The sequence below is a fragment of the Heloderma suspectum genome, chromosome 1, assembly GCF_057233095.1.
Source record: "Heloderma suspectum isolate Gila_16-S chromosome 1, 16-S_ref, whole genome shotgun sequence".
NCBI lineage: Eukaryota > Metazoa > Chordata > Lepidosauria > Squamata > Helodermatidae > Heloderma > Heloderma suspectum.
In genome coordinates this window covers 343,038,426-343,052,300 of record NC_139458.1, presented here as the reverse complement: position 1 = coordinate 343,052,300, position 13,875 = coordinate 343,038,426, and the positions used below count along the sequence as shown (strand labels likewise).

At 41.7% G+C, this 13,875-nt stretch overlaps 1 protein-coding gene across 12 annotated transcripts in view; it reads left to right on the top strand.

Annotated features, from left to right (window-relative positions):
- Nucleotides 1-13,875, top strand: part of HIVEP2 (HIVEP zinc finger 2) — a 169,786-nt gene that overhangs the window by 66,347 nt on the left and 89,564 nt on the right. The window lies entirely within an intron of this gene.

Sequence of the window (13,875 nt, the reverse complement as noted above, 5' to 3'; positions counted from 1 at the left end):
CTTCCATGATCCAGCCTGCTGGTCGCTCCCTGTTCAATGTTATGAGAGAGGAGGGACAAGCATATTGGTGGTAGGCCAAGCTGGAGAACCCTGTTCACTTCTTCAGGCCTCAGTAACTGTTATTCATCCAATAGAACAGGACCAGACAGGGCACTACCCCTGTCAGCGGCATCCAAGGAATTAACTATCTATCTAATTAGTTGAATAACAAAATTAACTAATTGAATTGTGGTCATAGCTGAAGTGAGTACCTCAACTGGCAGTGAGAATTGTATTCTTTTAGCATGATGTCATCAGCACGTTACTTCCAAAATGTGAAGGGTCCCATTAAATTGCAGTTGGCCTCCAATAGCTGCATTATGATATATCCTGCATCTTTCTGCATTGTGTTCAACATATGATTTACTGAATTTCTGGGGAGATAAGATGGGCTTAATAGCATGATACATGCTGCTCATTGGAATGGAATAGAAAGGAGGGAAACGTGTAAAGATGTGCAGACAAGAAGCTTGTAATACTAAAGGAGTTAATGTTATGCAGTGATTTTACCTCTGATAGGAAGTGTAGGAACAGTGTGCTCCCTAGAATACATCACCATCTGAGCCTGTAAAGGTTTCAGTTCCATGGCAACACTGAAGGACCAATTGTGTTCAAGGTGTAGGTATTAATACATTCAGAAAGAGAGGTTAGGATTGTGTGTGTCTGTGTCTGTGTGTGTATGGGGTGGAGTGGAATAAGAACTAAGCACTCTGAATCTTGATTTTTGACCCCTTTAATCTAGAATAAAATTTCTGTACTCGCAAAGATCTGAGGTGACCTACATATTCCCTTTTCTCTTCTTAATGTTCTGTGTGCATTCCACCCCCACTCACCCCTTTTAAGGACAAACTGCAGATACTGACATGATAAAGGGATTTAAGAACCAACAACATTGCATTTTTTTTTTGGCTGTGGCACTGAAATACGAGATCAAGATAACAAAAATAGCCCCTGAGATTATGAGGTGTTGCTCAAGATATACAGGTTTAGGCAAGGGTATGCAGAAGAAGAGGAATTAATTTTTCCTCAAGACACAATGCTTTCCTGCTGGTTAAATGCTCCTCAGTGTTTTTCCTCTGCCTCCTGCAGACTTCCTCTTGCCATCCCTGAGTGAGAAGCGGAGATCTTCCCAGTAGTCTGTTTCTTTTTTTTTTTGTTACAGAAGCTATAAGAATATGAGGGGAAAGTAAACAGTGCCCCGATACTGTTTTTGTTCTGCTTCTGACACTGGTCTACTGTGCATAGTGGCTGAAGAGGTGGGGTTCATCATGAATGTCAGGTTTTCAAAGCAGCCAGATGGAGAATCTGTTTTTTCAGTAGAAGCATCTGGAGTGCCAGTGGTAGTAGGTTAAGCAGGCAGCCATAAATCTGACTTTGTTGAGTGAATGAAGATGTATGTGCAGCTGTTTTGCACTGGAATGTACAATAAAAGAGAATATGGCATTTTGTTTTCCTTAGGGTTGCACAAGTGTAACTGTGAGAAGAATAGGGACCTTTGTGCCTTTCTGTCCTTTGGAAAAAATCTGCTGCTATATATGATCCTAACTGTATAATCAGTCACTAACTTTCTATTTGTGTTGGCTCTTCCATATATATATAATGGACAAATTCTGATATAATGTTTTTGTGCTCATAGACTTGCTTTTTATTACATGGGTGTTCAGGAACACATTTCTGGAGTTGAATTTGTGAATGACTGTCTGTTGAAACATTAGATTTTGCTTGCAGATCGTTACAGCAAGTGTTCTGATTCCCGCATAACATATCCATGCGCAGGCTTGTAAAAGCCACTTGCCCAGTCGTCGTGATGAGTAAGATTTGCTTCTAGGCAACTGGCAAAGCTTACTACGTTAGTTCATTCTTTCTTTCGACCACAAATTACTAACACAAGTATGTATGGGTGGGCAACCTAATTAAACATTTTATGGGCAAGTAGCTTTTGTGGGTTTATTTGTGACTGTCTATGTATATGGGTTTCAAGATTATTTTTTAAAAGTGAAGTTGTGAGTGCCCCAATGTCTCTTGAAGAAGTATAGATGGAAAATCCATCCTTGTGTGTAGATGGCCAACACCATGGCTACGTGCCAAAATGTAACTGGGCTTGCAGAGTCCATGTACTGTAAAACCTGTAGTCCTGGACACACTGTGGTTGATCAGATGCCATCAAAGTAGGGATGGCGGAGAATTTCTCCACGAATCTCCGGGAGGCCGAATGCCAACGCATTCGGCCCCCCGAAATTGGCGAAGAAACGGTCCGCCCCCCCGCTCCCCCTGGAATGGGACTTACCTTACGCGAATGACCCTGGCGCTGGCGGTTCCCGGCGGCGGTGGCCGGTCTTCTGACCGGCTGCCGCCGCCGCCACCGCCATTTCCCAGTAAAAACAACAACAACAACAAACGTGATAGGCTACGTAAAGATTTACGTAGCCTATGATGGCTAGATTTCCAAAAAACACCATGATAGGCTACGTAAATCCTTACGTAGCCTATCACGGCTGACTTGGGGGGGGGGAAGCGCGTACACAAATGGTGGCGCCCATGGGCGCCGCCATTTGCATACGTGCTTCCCCCCCCAAGTCAGCCATGATAGGCTACGTAAGGATTTACGTAGCCTATCACGGCGGACTGCAGGGACGCAAACGGCGGCGGCTACGGCCGCTGCCATTTGCGTCCCGGCCGGCCAGGACGATTCGCGGCCAGAGGGACAGGGCGCCTCCCCCCCGGCCAGAATTTTGGCCAGAGGGACGGGGCGCCTCCCCCCCCGGCCAGAATTTCGGCTGGAGGGACGGGGCGCCTCCCCCCCAGCCAGAAGTTCAGCGGGGAGGAACGGAGCGCCTCCCCCCCACTGCGAAGCAAGCTGCGGGACCAGGTAAGTGACTTTCGTCCATCCCTACATCAAAGTCAGTTGGATTTAAAAGCCCCAAGGGCAGATTTAACATATGTCATTGTGAAGAACAGAGTACCTTTGAAGCTAACTCATTAAGCAAAATCTCTGTAAATTTTAGAAGTGTCTCAGATGTGTAAGTTGAACTTTCTATACAGAACAAATAAACATCAGTGTGATACAGGACTTTTCTACACTAGGCATTTCTCATGCACTCATCATTCCCTACTCAAGGTTGTTTACAGGTTCACGAAGTCGTGACCCTCCAATTTTGCTTCTGTATCCAACCAGCATTTTTGGCTAGTTTTTTAGAGCAGGAAAAATGCGGCATTTAATCGTGAATTTGAAAAAAAAAGCGTGATTTCCTCTTATGTATTTGCACTATTCCACTATACCACAGTACCACCTAGATGTTACAGTACCACCTAGAGATAACAGAAAAACAGGAAAGCAAACAGCCCTTGCATAGTGCTCGGATCTCAATTCTGAAACGAAACCGAAAGCTGATACAGTGGATTAACAGCCTCGTATACAAAAGCTCACAACCTTCCTACTAAAACTCATATTATCTAGCACCTTCCTCCTCACTGTCTTCTTTTTTGTAAATGTATACCCAATGTGAATGAGCTGTAGAGCTAAGTGAGTTGAACATGGTAAACTGGGTTCAAGATTCCCTTAACGGAAACCAGAATTGTAACCTGAGCAGACCATCTTTTGATGAATCTGCTTCCTGGGGTATATCATTGCAGGATAAGATGAAGGATGTTATACAGAATAAGATTAAGATTAACCAACAAGAATTGCTTTTGAGTGAAAGAAACAAAAATAAAGAAACAAGAGTAGGAAGAGGAAAGAAAATGTATGAGAAAAGAAGGGAGATAGCTTTACCTACATTAAGCTGATTTATTAGTCATTTCCTCTTCCCAGTGAATCTTGGCAACTATAGTTCTGTGTTTGATTGGGAGTTGCTAAGGATTTCCAGCAGACAATTATGAGCACTATACCAAGCTACAATTCAGAGAATCCTTGGGGGAAGCCATGGTGAACTGATATAAAACTAATATAAATTTGTAGTGTAGATTTACCTGGAGATTTTTAGTAGTGATAAAAGATTAAGGGCACAAAAAGTCATTTTTAGAAAAACCTTCCCATTTACAAAGAACTTGGAGAAAGACAGCTAAAAATGGTAATGGAGTTATGATGAGTGAAACAAATAGGATGTAGGAAGGCTAACATATCATTTCTAAAGCTGAGAACCAAGGATGGTGGAGAGCCAGAATAAACGGATGTTTAACTGGGTTAAAGGCTAATTAGTGAGGGGATGATAGCAAGGCAGGACGTCTTGGATGGCAATTTGAATTGCCTTGTATTGGAAAACCAGAGAACAGGAAGGGGTGATGTATCTATGGAGGAAAGCACCACTCTTCCTATTCTATGCTAGCTGAATGGCAGGTGGGAATCTCCATATATTACTCTATTACATTATCTGATGGCAACTATATTTGTTCTTCTATCCCAGGTGTAAAAATGAAATGCAAAGCTCCATCTAGATCAGGTGAATTGTAATTCAGAAGGATTATTACACTGGATCAGCTAGGATCAAACCCAGCTCAAGTGGAAAAAATAAGTTTGTGGTTTCAGCTGAGCATTCAAGCAATTTTTATGTATAATACTACATTTTGTGAAGAGACTCTCCATGTACAAAGTAAGATAAGTGTTTTTTAGGTTTTATACTGTATGGAATGCTTCTTCTAGATGTGCTGTGTTGCTTCTTAGGCTGCGTATGGATGCATCTCCCTTGCACGCACATCTGCACCCACACAGTATAAAATGCATGGTAAGTTGCAAGTGATTAATTATCTTTCATTTTACTTTACAAAGGGATCCAATGGGGTGCTGTACCTCTACTGATTCTGTTGTGCCACCAGTTCTGTTCTGCAAGCGAGGCCCAATGCTTGCACAAAGGAGATTTAGCATTTCTGGGAGCAGTCGTAAACGAGCAGAAACTCTCATTTCTGGGACAAGGCCGGTCAGTGGAGCGCAAATAAGGGAGCTCTGCCAGTCTGTCCCAGCCCAGAAATGAGCATTTCCATTTATTTTGGGGCTTCCTACAGTGAGCATTAAATCTCCATTGTGCAAGTGGTGGGTCTCGCGTGTGCAACAGAATCGGCAGGACAGGCCACTTGCACAACAACCCCATTGGATGCTGCCCAAAGGGGAAAAAAAAGAGTTATCTCCTGTATTCACTCATCTCATTACATACCAACATGTGTAGCAAATCCATGATGGGCCTCTGCCCCCCAGCAGCTTTGAGAGGTGAGATGAAGCAGTAGGGAGAGGTGGGATGAATAATCCTTTCCTCACTCGCTGCTTCTCTCCCTATCTCCCACTAACTGCTTTCTCCCCTTTTACGTGGTTCCCTTTGTGGTTTAGCCCCACAAACATGCATTTGGAACCTCACCTGGAAGTTAGGGTAGGGTTTTGGAGTACAGAAGTGGCAGGCAGAAATAAAGATAAGTGCCCCTAGTTTTCTGGTACTTTTCCATTTCACATCTTCTTGCCCAGTTGTGTTCAAGGTATGGACTGCAGTTTCCATCATCCCCAGCTAGTTGTAGTCCAGCACATCTGAAGGGCACCAGGTTGGGGAATCTGGCATAGATAATAATATATTCAAAAGGAAGGGGTTAGGTCTCTGAAGCTTTCTTTTTGCTGGTTAGGGGTTATTATACATACATTTGTATGTAACATACAGGTTGGTCTTATGGTCTTCTCCATATTTTATCTGGCTGGCATAGTGTGCCTTGGGGCAGGCCACTAGTAACATGATGTCTCCATGCCAGGCTTGCTGATCAAACTCAGCACAGACCACAGGAATGAAGTAGGTGTGTGTGTGTGTGTGTGTGTAGACATCTGGGAGGCCACAATAGACGATCAGTGAGTTGTGTAGGTCATAATTTGTGCAGGCTGGCTTTGTACATAAATATAGGCTTTCAAGGACAAGTAACGCTTTATCTGAGAGATACCACTGGATCCGTGAGAACTTCAGACCTATTAAACACTTCTCTTTTATATTTGGAGTGTAGGTAGTTGTATTTTCTACTATTGTTTTTAGGCAGGTTGCTATGTAATGCCTCCCCACCCGCTCCAACAGCACACAGTAATTTGCATTGGTCATTTACTTAAGTATCAGTTTTCAAGAGGTTCCCATAATGTGGCAGTGAAGTCAGTTCTCTGGTCTCCCAAGTACCTTCTGTGCCTGTATCTCTACCATCAGTGCAAGCTTTTTCACTTCAGGGCACCTTGGCTTTTTAAGTGGAAATGTCAAGCACCTTCTGGTACTGGAAACATAAAACGCATTGCTGCCTGTGGAGCAGCAAACAGTAAAGTCCCAACCTGTGGGGGCTGAGAGATGCCTGGCAAGCTTTGCCATGCCAGCGTGAGCCTTTGTAGTGACTGGAAGGAGAAGGGATAAAGTTGCTGCCAGTGCTGCTCTCTGCATATCATTACTTGCATGCTGATACGCCCGCTCATGGGGTTTGAAGTCCCCAGGCTTCCTGTTGTTGAAGGCTGCCTCTTTGTAAGCAGCAGAGTTGAGAGCAGTTGTGATATGGTATCAAATATGGCACTGCTGCTCTCCCAAAATAATGTTCCCCCACTGGCCTTTGCCGCTCTCTGTTCCCCTTAAGTTTTGTTCTTCAGGAATGCTCTAAATGTCTGTTGCCTCTCCTGCTCTGGGCACAAGATCTGCTACTTTTAATTTTTGGATTTATTGCCTCTTAGGAGATGGGCCATAGCTCAGTGCAGAACACATGATTTTCATGCAGAAGGTTCGTGGTTCAATCCCTCGCATCGCCAGGATCTCCGGTAATAGGGATGGGAGAAACCCTGGTTGAGGCTTTGTTCAGATGGTAGACAATACTAGGATAACTAGACCAATAATCTGCCTCACCATAAGACAGCTCTTTATCGATCCTGGAGAAGAGGGAATGTGTGTCTCTAATACATGAAATTTAAGGTGGTTAATAAAAATGGTACATGCAGATGTCCCTGATGCTTTCCTGATAGTCTCTTGCCTAACAACTTTCGGCTCATAAGCACAACATGAATGCTTAGGGTACGTGCTTTTCTCAAAGTGAGTAAATAGTAATGGTCATTTTTTTTTAATTGTCTCAACTCACATCTGTCCAAAACCTGTGGTTTGTTTGGGGCTGATAAACCAGGATCTGAAACTTTGGTCTGAGGCTGGTTTGCAAACCAGTTTATGCTAACTGTGGTTTACTGTTATGCCTGAATTCACAGACCATTGCCAAACCACCGTTAAGGTCATTGCTCTGCCTCCAAGAGGCTGCTGCAAAATCAAAATGGGAGAGAACTTTGAATTTATGACATTGAGCATCAAACACAGTACGTAAATTATGTAGCAGTCATCCCTCTCTGATGTTTTTCTTACCTGAAAGTGCATGGGCCTCTAATCTGGATTGGGACCATCTCACATATGGAAGGGAGTTTTGATCCTTCCCTCCTGAAATATAACCGGCAAGCCTATTTTTCTTTATCTGTTTTGCTCTAGCACCATGGCATATCCAACATTTGGGTTTGGCCACATGGTGTCAGCCACCAAACCAAATTTGATTCTCCCCAACTTTTTGTTTTATTGTATAGTTATCAGGTTACAACTCAGATTTGCTCTGTACTTTTCAAACTACTAATGGAGCAGGCAAGCAAGTGCAGCTTTGTTCTACCACCCATTCATTCACTGTTTTGCCCCTCCAGCCTTCATTGCCTGTTGAAGCTAGCAGGAGGGAGTGGGGCAGGACAGTTGAAAAGGGGCTGAGTTATAAATAGGTTGAAGGGGGCTTGGCTGCTTCATCTTCTACCACCAGGAGCTTTAAAGGTACAGAGCAAATTTCCCAAGTTGCAGCCTGGTAACCCCAACTTGTTTACTAATGGGTATGTTTATACTCCATCTCTTGGCTCAGTTTTTTCAATAAAAATTCTAAAATAAAGATCCACTGGTCCTGCTGACCCACACAGTAACCACCATAAGAAAATTTTCAATCCAGAATACACAAAACAATAAAAAGACCAGTAGAATCTAACATGGCAAACAAGTGCTAAAACCACAATAATAATAACTGCAGTCTCATCAGAGTCGTTTGCTGGAATAGGTGGACCTAGATAAAAAGCAAACAGATCTAAATACTAATAAAGGTGTATAATTCTGTAGTCCAGATGTCATGTTGTGCTATTAAAGAGAGGGGAGGGAAAGCAATAATGCTGGTCTATTAAGCAGTTCCTAGGATAGGCTGAAGTATTCTTCCCTTTTAAAGAAGGGAATACAAGTGGGTTTGATATTGGAATGTGTGTCTTGGAAAAACAAGGGGAATTGGGTGCATCTAGAGAACAGACAAGGCAAGAGGGCATGACAATTATCAAAAGCGTGTTGTTGTTGTTTAAATACCTGTTCTATAGTGTCCCTGAACTGAAGATAGCATGAAAGGTAACAGGTTTAATTTTGTAACAAAAATGATTTATGTTGGCTGCCTGGCTATGGTTTTTCTAACTTTCAATAGGCAATGAAATAATCTGGCCAAGGAACTTGTAGTTTCTCCTCCTGTTCTGGTTTTAAGAAGAGACTAGATTAATCCAATTTATTTCAATGGGACTTGATCATAGGATGCAGTACTGTAGTCTATGAGCACTGTGAATTAGATCTCATTTAAATAGCAGAATTTCATTGATCTAAATTAATCATTTCAACGAGTACACCCATTCCAGAAGGTAAATGCCATGTGTTAGCAGAATTTCTACTCTCTTGTCTTTAAATATTATTGGTTGCAGTGCAACAAATGATGATCATGAAATTGGCCTAAAGGGGATTAGATATAAAACAGTGAATGAATCTGTTATAAATGGGTTTTCTGTTGACTTGCTTCCTGGTTTTCAAATTTCACACGTGTTTTCAAGCTCTTCTATAGAATGAGTATTCAAAACTGATTTCAAAACACAACTGAGATCTCATTCTACAGTGGCTGAAGATTTTCAGAAGAAAAACAAAAGAGGTTACCCCCTCCCCCCACATACAAAATTGTGGGATTTGCAGTAACATAAAAACCCAGAACCTACAGTCCTGCACACTTTTGCATACTGTAGTCCTACAGAATCAAATCAATTTGCATGTGCGTAAACGTGTGTGGGAGTTTAACCACATCAGATTAAGCTTTCTAAACTAAAGGAAATGTAGTCAACCTGCTCTGGAGGTGGCCAACATTTACCAGAAAGATTAGAAAAACAATGTCATAATAACATAAGAGCTCTGCTGGAACTCTGGTCCAGCATTCTGTTCCCACGATGGCCAACCAGATGCCTATGGGAAGCCTACAGCAGAACATGAGCACAATAGCGCCCTCCTTGTATTCCTTAGCAACTGATATTCAGAAGCCTACTCTCTGATACTGGAGGTTATATGCAGCAATCATGATTTGTAGTCATTGATAGCTCTATCTTCCATCAGTTTGTCTAATTCACCTTTAAAGCTGTCCAAGATGGTGGCCATCACTATATCTTGTGGTAGCGAATGCCATAGTTTAACAATGTGCTGTCACTGCTGTGTGAAGTACTTTCTTTTCTCTGTCCTGAATCCACCTTCATTGGATGATCTCCAGGTTCCAGCGTTATATAAAAGTCTCCCGATTCACTTTCTCTACGCCATGTGTAATACACTTCTATTATGTCCCCCCTTTGCCTTTTTTCTAAGTTTAAGAGCCCCAAACATAGTGCATTTTCATCATAGAGGAGTTGCTCCAGCCTCTTGATAATTTTGGTTGCTCTTTTCTATATCTTTTTCAGCTCTTCAATATCCTTTTTGAGGTGCAGTGATGAGAACTGTACCCAGTATTTCAAGTATGGTCACACCATAGATTAATATAAGGCCATTAGGATATTGGCAGTTCTATTTTCGATTCCTTTCCTTAATGATCCACAACATGGAATTCCCCCCCCCCTTTTTTTTACAATAGCAGCGCACTGGATTGGCATTTTCATTGAGCTGTTCCACCACAACCCCAAGATACCTTCCCTGGTCAGTCACTGCTAGCTCAGAACCCATCAGTGTACATGTGAAATTACGATTCCTCCCCCCCCCCCATGGGGGGCATCGCTTTATATTTACTTACATTGGGACACATTTGCTTTTTGTTGCCCGCCCCCCTCGGTTTGGACAGATCATTTTGGAACGCTTCACTGTCTCTTTTTGTTTTAACCATCCTAAATAATTTGGTGTTGTCAGCAAACTTAGCCACCACACTGTTCACTCCTAATTCTGGATGAACAAGTTAATAAGTTGCTATTCCTTTACCAATCCTTGAGGAAACCTACGATTTACATCTCTCCATTGCGAGAATGTTAACTTATTCCCATTTTTGGCTTTCCGTTCTTTAACCAGTTACAGATCTGTATGAGGACCTCTCTTCTTTTTCCATGACTGGTAGGTTTAGACAGCAGTCTTTGGTGAAGGACTTTGTCAAAAGTCTTTTGAAAGTCCTAGTAAACAGTGTCTACCTGATCAATCCGAATAGCCTCCTTAGCTAGTTTCCTGCTTCTGATGTATTTAAAGAGTTGTTTATTGTTAGTCTTAATGTTATTATCAATAGATAATACGGGATGCAAAAAAGGATTCTGTTATTATTTGCTTGCACTTCTTTTGTGCAAGTTTGTGTTCTTTTGTGTTCTCCTCATTTGGGTAACAGTTCCATTTTCTGAAGGAAATACCTTTTCTAATACCTTTTGTGGTGTTGTTCGTTAACCATGCTAGTGGTCTCTTGGACTTGGTGATACCTTTCCTGACCTGTGGTATACGTTCTAGGTAAGCAATTTCCAGTTTCTGAAATTCAAATAACATTATATGTTAGAATATTTATTTTATATGTAGCATGTCATCTTTGTCAGTTGCATAGCCACTAGTAAATCTAATTAGCATTGAATGCCAGATAGTTAGGAGCTGTTGGAAATAGTTTTATTGAATCATACGATCATAAATGTTAATAATTGTGTTTGTATTACAAATTGCTCATACATAGCAAAAATTCCTTAAAGTCAGCTGGCCACACAACCTGTACCCTGGCTTGAACTGAGAAATTCACGAGATTATAGTACACCACCAGCAAGGTTCATTGGATGTATCTATTAAGATAAAGTTAAAACGGAGCAAAGCCATACAGGATTTTACAAAAATTTATCTTCTCACTTTTTAATTAACTCTTTCAATTGATGAATAGTGCCAAAGTTAGAACTTCAGAGCGAAATCCAGTGTTGCACTAGAGGACCTCTGCTCATGTGATGGGATGTTCTCCTCCCTGTTGCAGCCCCCTGGTGCCTCCCACAAATTTCCTGCAGAAGATCCCACAATTCTCTGGCAAGGATTTTGAGGGGGCGTGGGGGGGGCTTTATGGGGGAGGTGGAATTGCCCTCCCCATTTTGCTGACAGAAGTGTTTTGTTGGCAGGAGTGGTTAATTGGATCCCACCCTTAGAGAAGCACATTAACACAGTGTGCTGATTTCTTCATTTGTGTCTGTATTGTTTTCAGCATACCATAAGGAAGTAAGTTAGTCTTCCAATATTGTTTTTATTTCTACTACCTCTCTCTATCCAGGAGTGTTCTATGTCTGGCACTGGTTGCCAAAACTGTATTAACTGGTAACAGTTGTCAAACAAAGGTGGATAACCAGAATACATTAGTGCTGATGCTTATTAAATATTTAGTTCCAGCCATATCTCTTCACTGGGTCATGCCATGCCAGATTTATTTATGTTAGTAAACTGTCATCCTCAGAATTCAGCAAGGATGGGGTCAGGGGAGGCTCAACATTCAACCCAATCAAAGAACATGCTCTTAGATACATTCAAGGTATGAGCTATGAACTCATGAACTATGAGAAAGCAGTCAGTTTGTAGAATATTTTTGTGGTTATTTTCTGTCTCTTAAAAATGCCTTACAGGAATTCAGTTTAGACTTGGCTGGCTAGTCCATCAAACTTTCTCTGTTAACAGAAGGGAAACCGCTGACGTGACAGGAAGTGTAAATGGGCTTGAGTCTCACATAAGCTTTCCCAGCTGCTGTTAATGTTGTCTTCTGGGTATGAGAAGTTGGTGCTCATACCTTTCCAGAGCAAACCTGGGAATTCAGGCTAAGAAGATGGAAGGGCAGGAGAGATAGAATGCTGTCTAGCGACAGGATAGCTGTGGGAGAGAAGAACTAGAAAGACTGAAGCTCTAGGCTCAGCTGAAGGATAGGGGGAGCCACGAGAAGCCCTTTAAGAATGTCTCTGAGATAAAGTTCCCAACCAGACCTAGTGCCAGGGTAGTTTACAGATCCAAAATGTTACCATCTAAAACAGTCAAAGGCAGTATGTGTTGGATATACGGGCCATTCCCAGTTTTATACTTTTCCCATTTGAAGGAATGGTTTATTCTTTAAAAATATTGTTTTGTTTGTGTGTAGATGCTTGTAGATTTATTTGATCAATTTACCATGATTACTTTAGTCATGTGTTAGTGATGGATGAATCTATCGATTTCAATTTCTCTCAGTTTCTCATTTTTCCAGTCTTAAGTTCAGTTCATCTTGAACTTTGAGATATTTTTTTAAAAAGCTCTCATGAAAATTCATAAACATTTGGGTGCAAATTTCTCAGAATACGTGCATTTTTGTACGTATGGTTGCCTAATGTACAGCTTTTTTTGCAAGCAATTTTCCTAATATACTGCATTTTTAAACATTATTTCCCCTAATATATTCACTGTATATGCATTATTTTTATTAGAGACTTATTCAGAGAAGTGCAAATTTTGAAGGATAACTGAGTTTCAGTTTGTATGGTGGGTTGAAAATGCAAAATTAAGTAAATTTTCCTTAAAATGCAAAAGGAACAAATTTCTACCCCATCCCTAGTCAGGTGAAAGACCTGTTTCTAACTCTGACTGTGACTTTCACTGTGACAAAGTCTAACTCTGACTTTGTTCCAACTGTGGAACAAAGCAGAATATTCAGGTGATATTTGGACTGGGCCTAACTGGCAGATCGAGATAGCTGCCTATGATTTATCTACACTGATTCAGCAATAGGACTGGGGAATTCTCTGCTTGCTTGCTAAGCCAGTTTCATCTCTATTTTCTGTTTGTTACCCACTGGAAAGAAGGAAAAACATGGCCTAGTACTGTGAGATTTGGAATCTCTCCCCTGAAACAGTTCATATTTTACAAACAAAACACCAGCAGAACAAATGAGTAGTTCACTATGGGAAGCTCTGCCCAACTCTATTGTTGGGTAGCTGGGGTTCTAGGGAGACTTGACAGAAAGTATGAGAAGCCTTTAAGCATTGCAAATTGTAGCATGAGGCCACAAGGATATTCCTTCTATTGCTGTAAAAATCAGTAGGGTTGGAAAAACATTCATATTTATAAGTGCTAGCATCCAGTTTTTAGTCCAGGTGTGGACATTCTCATTTTTGACTGAAGTTACACTAGAAAAGAGGTAATAGCTACTAGACTGTTGGCAGAAACATAGGCCCTGTTCAGACATAATGTTGGCATTCAGCTGCAGTTCATAGGTTAACAAACCCATGGTTTGTTGTTGGGCTAACCTGGAGTTGTTTAAGCCACAAACACGCCATGTGCCTAGGTTCAGATGTCACAGAAACAACTTACGAATGCCGCATTTGTAAGTTGCTGGAAACCAGAAGCTGCACATGCACGGGACAAGTCTCTGCAATTTGTAGGTTAATTAATCCATAAATTGTTGCTGGATGCTGCTCTTATGTCTGAACAAGGTAATAGACTTCTATCCAATGCTGCACAAACAGACTTCCGGTTCTTCTCTTCTTCCCTGCAATCCCCTACACTCCCTTTAGCTCTCCTCTGGATGGTGCCCCAACCCTCCAGAGAAGATTTGGGA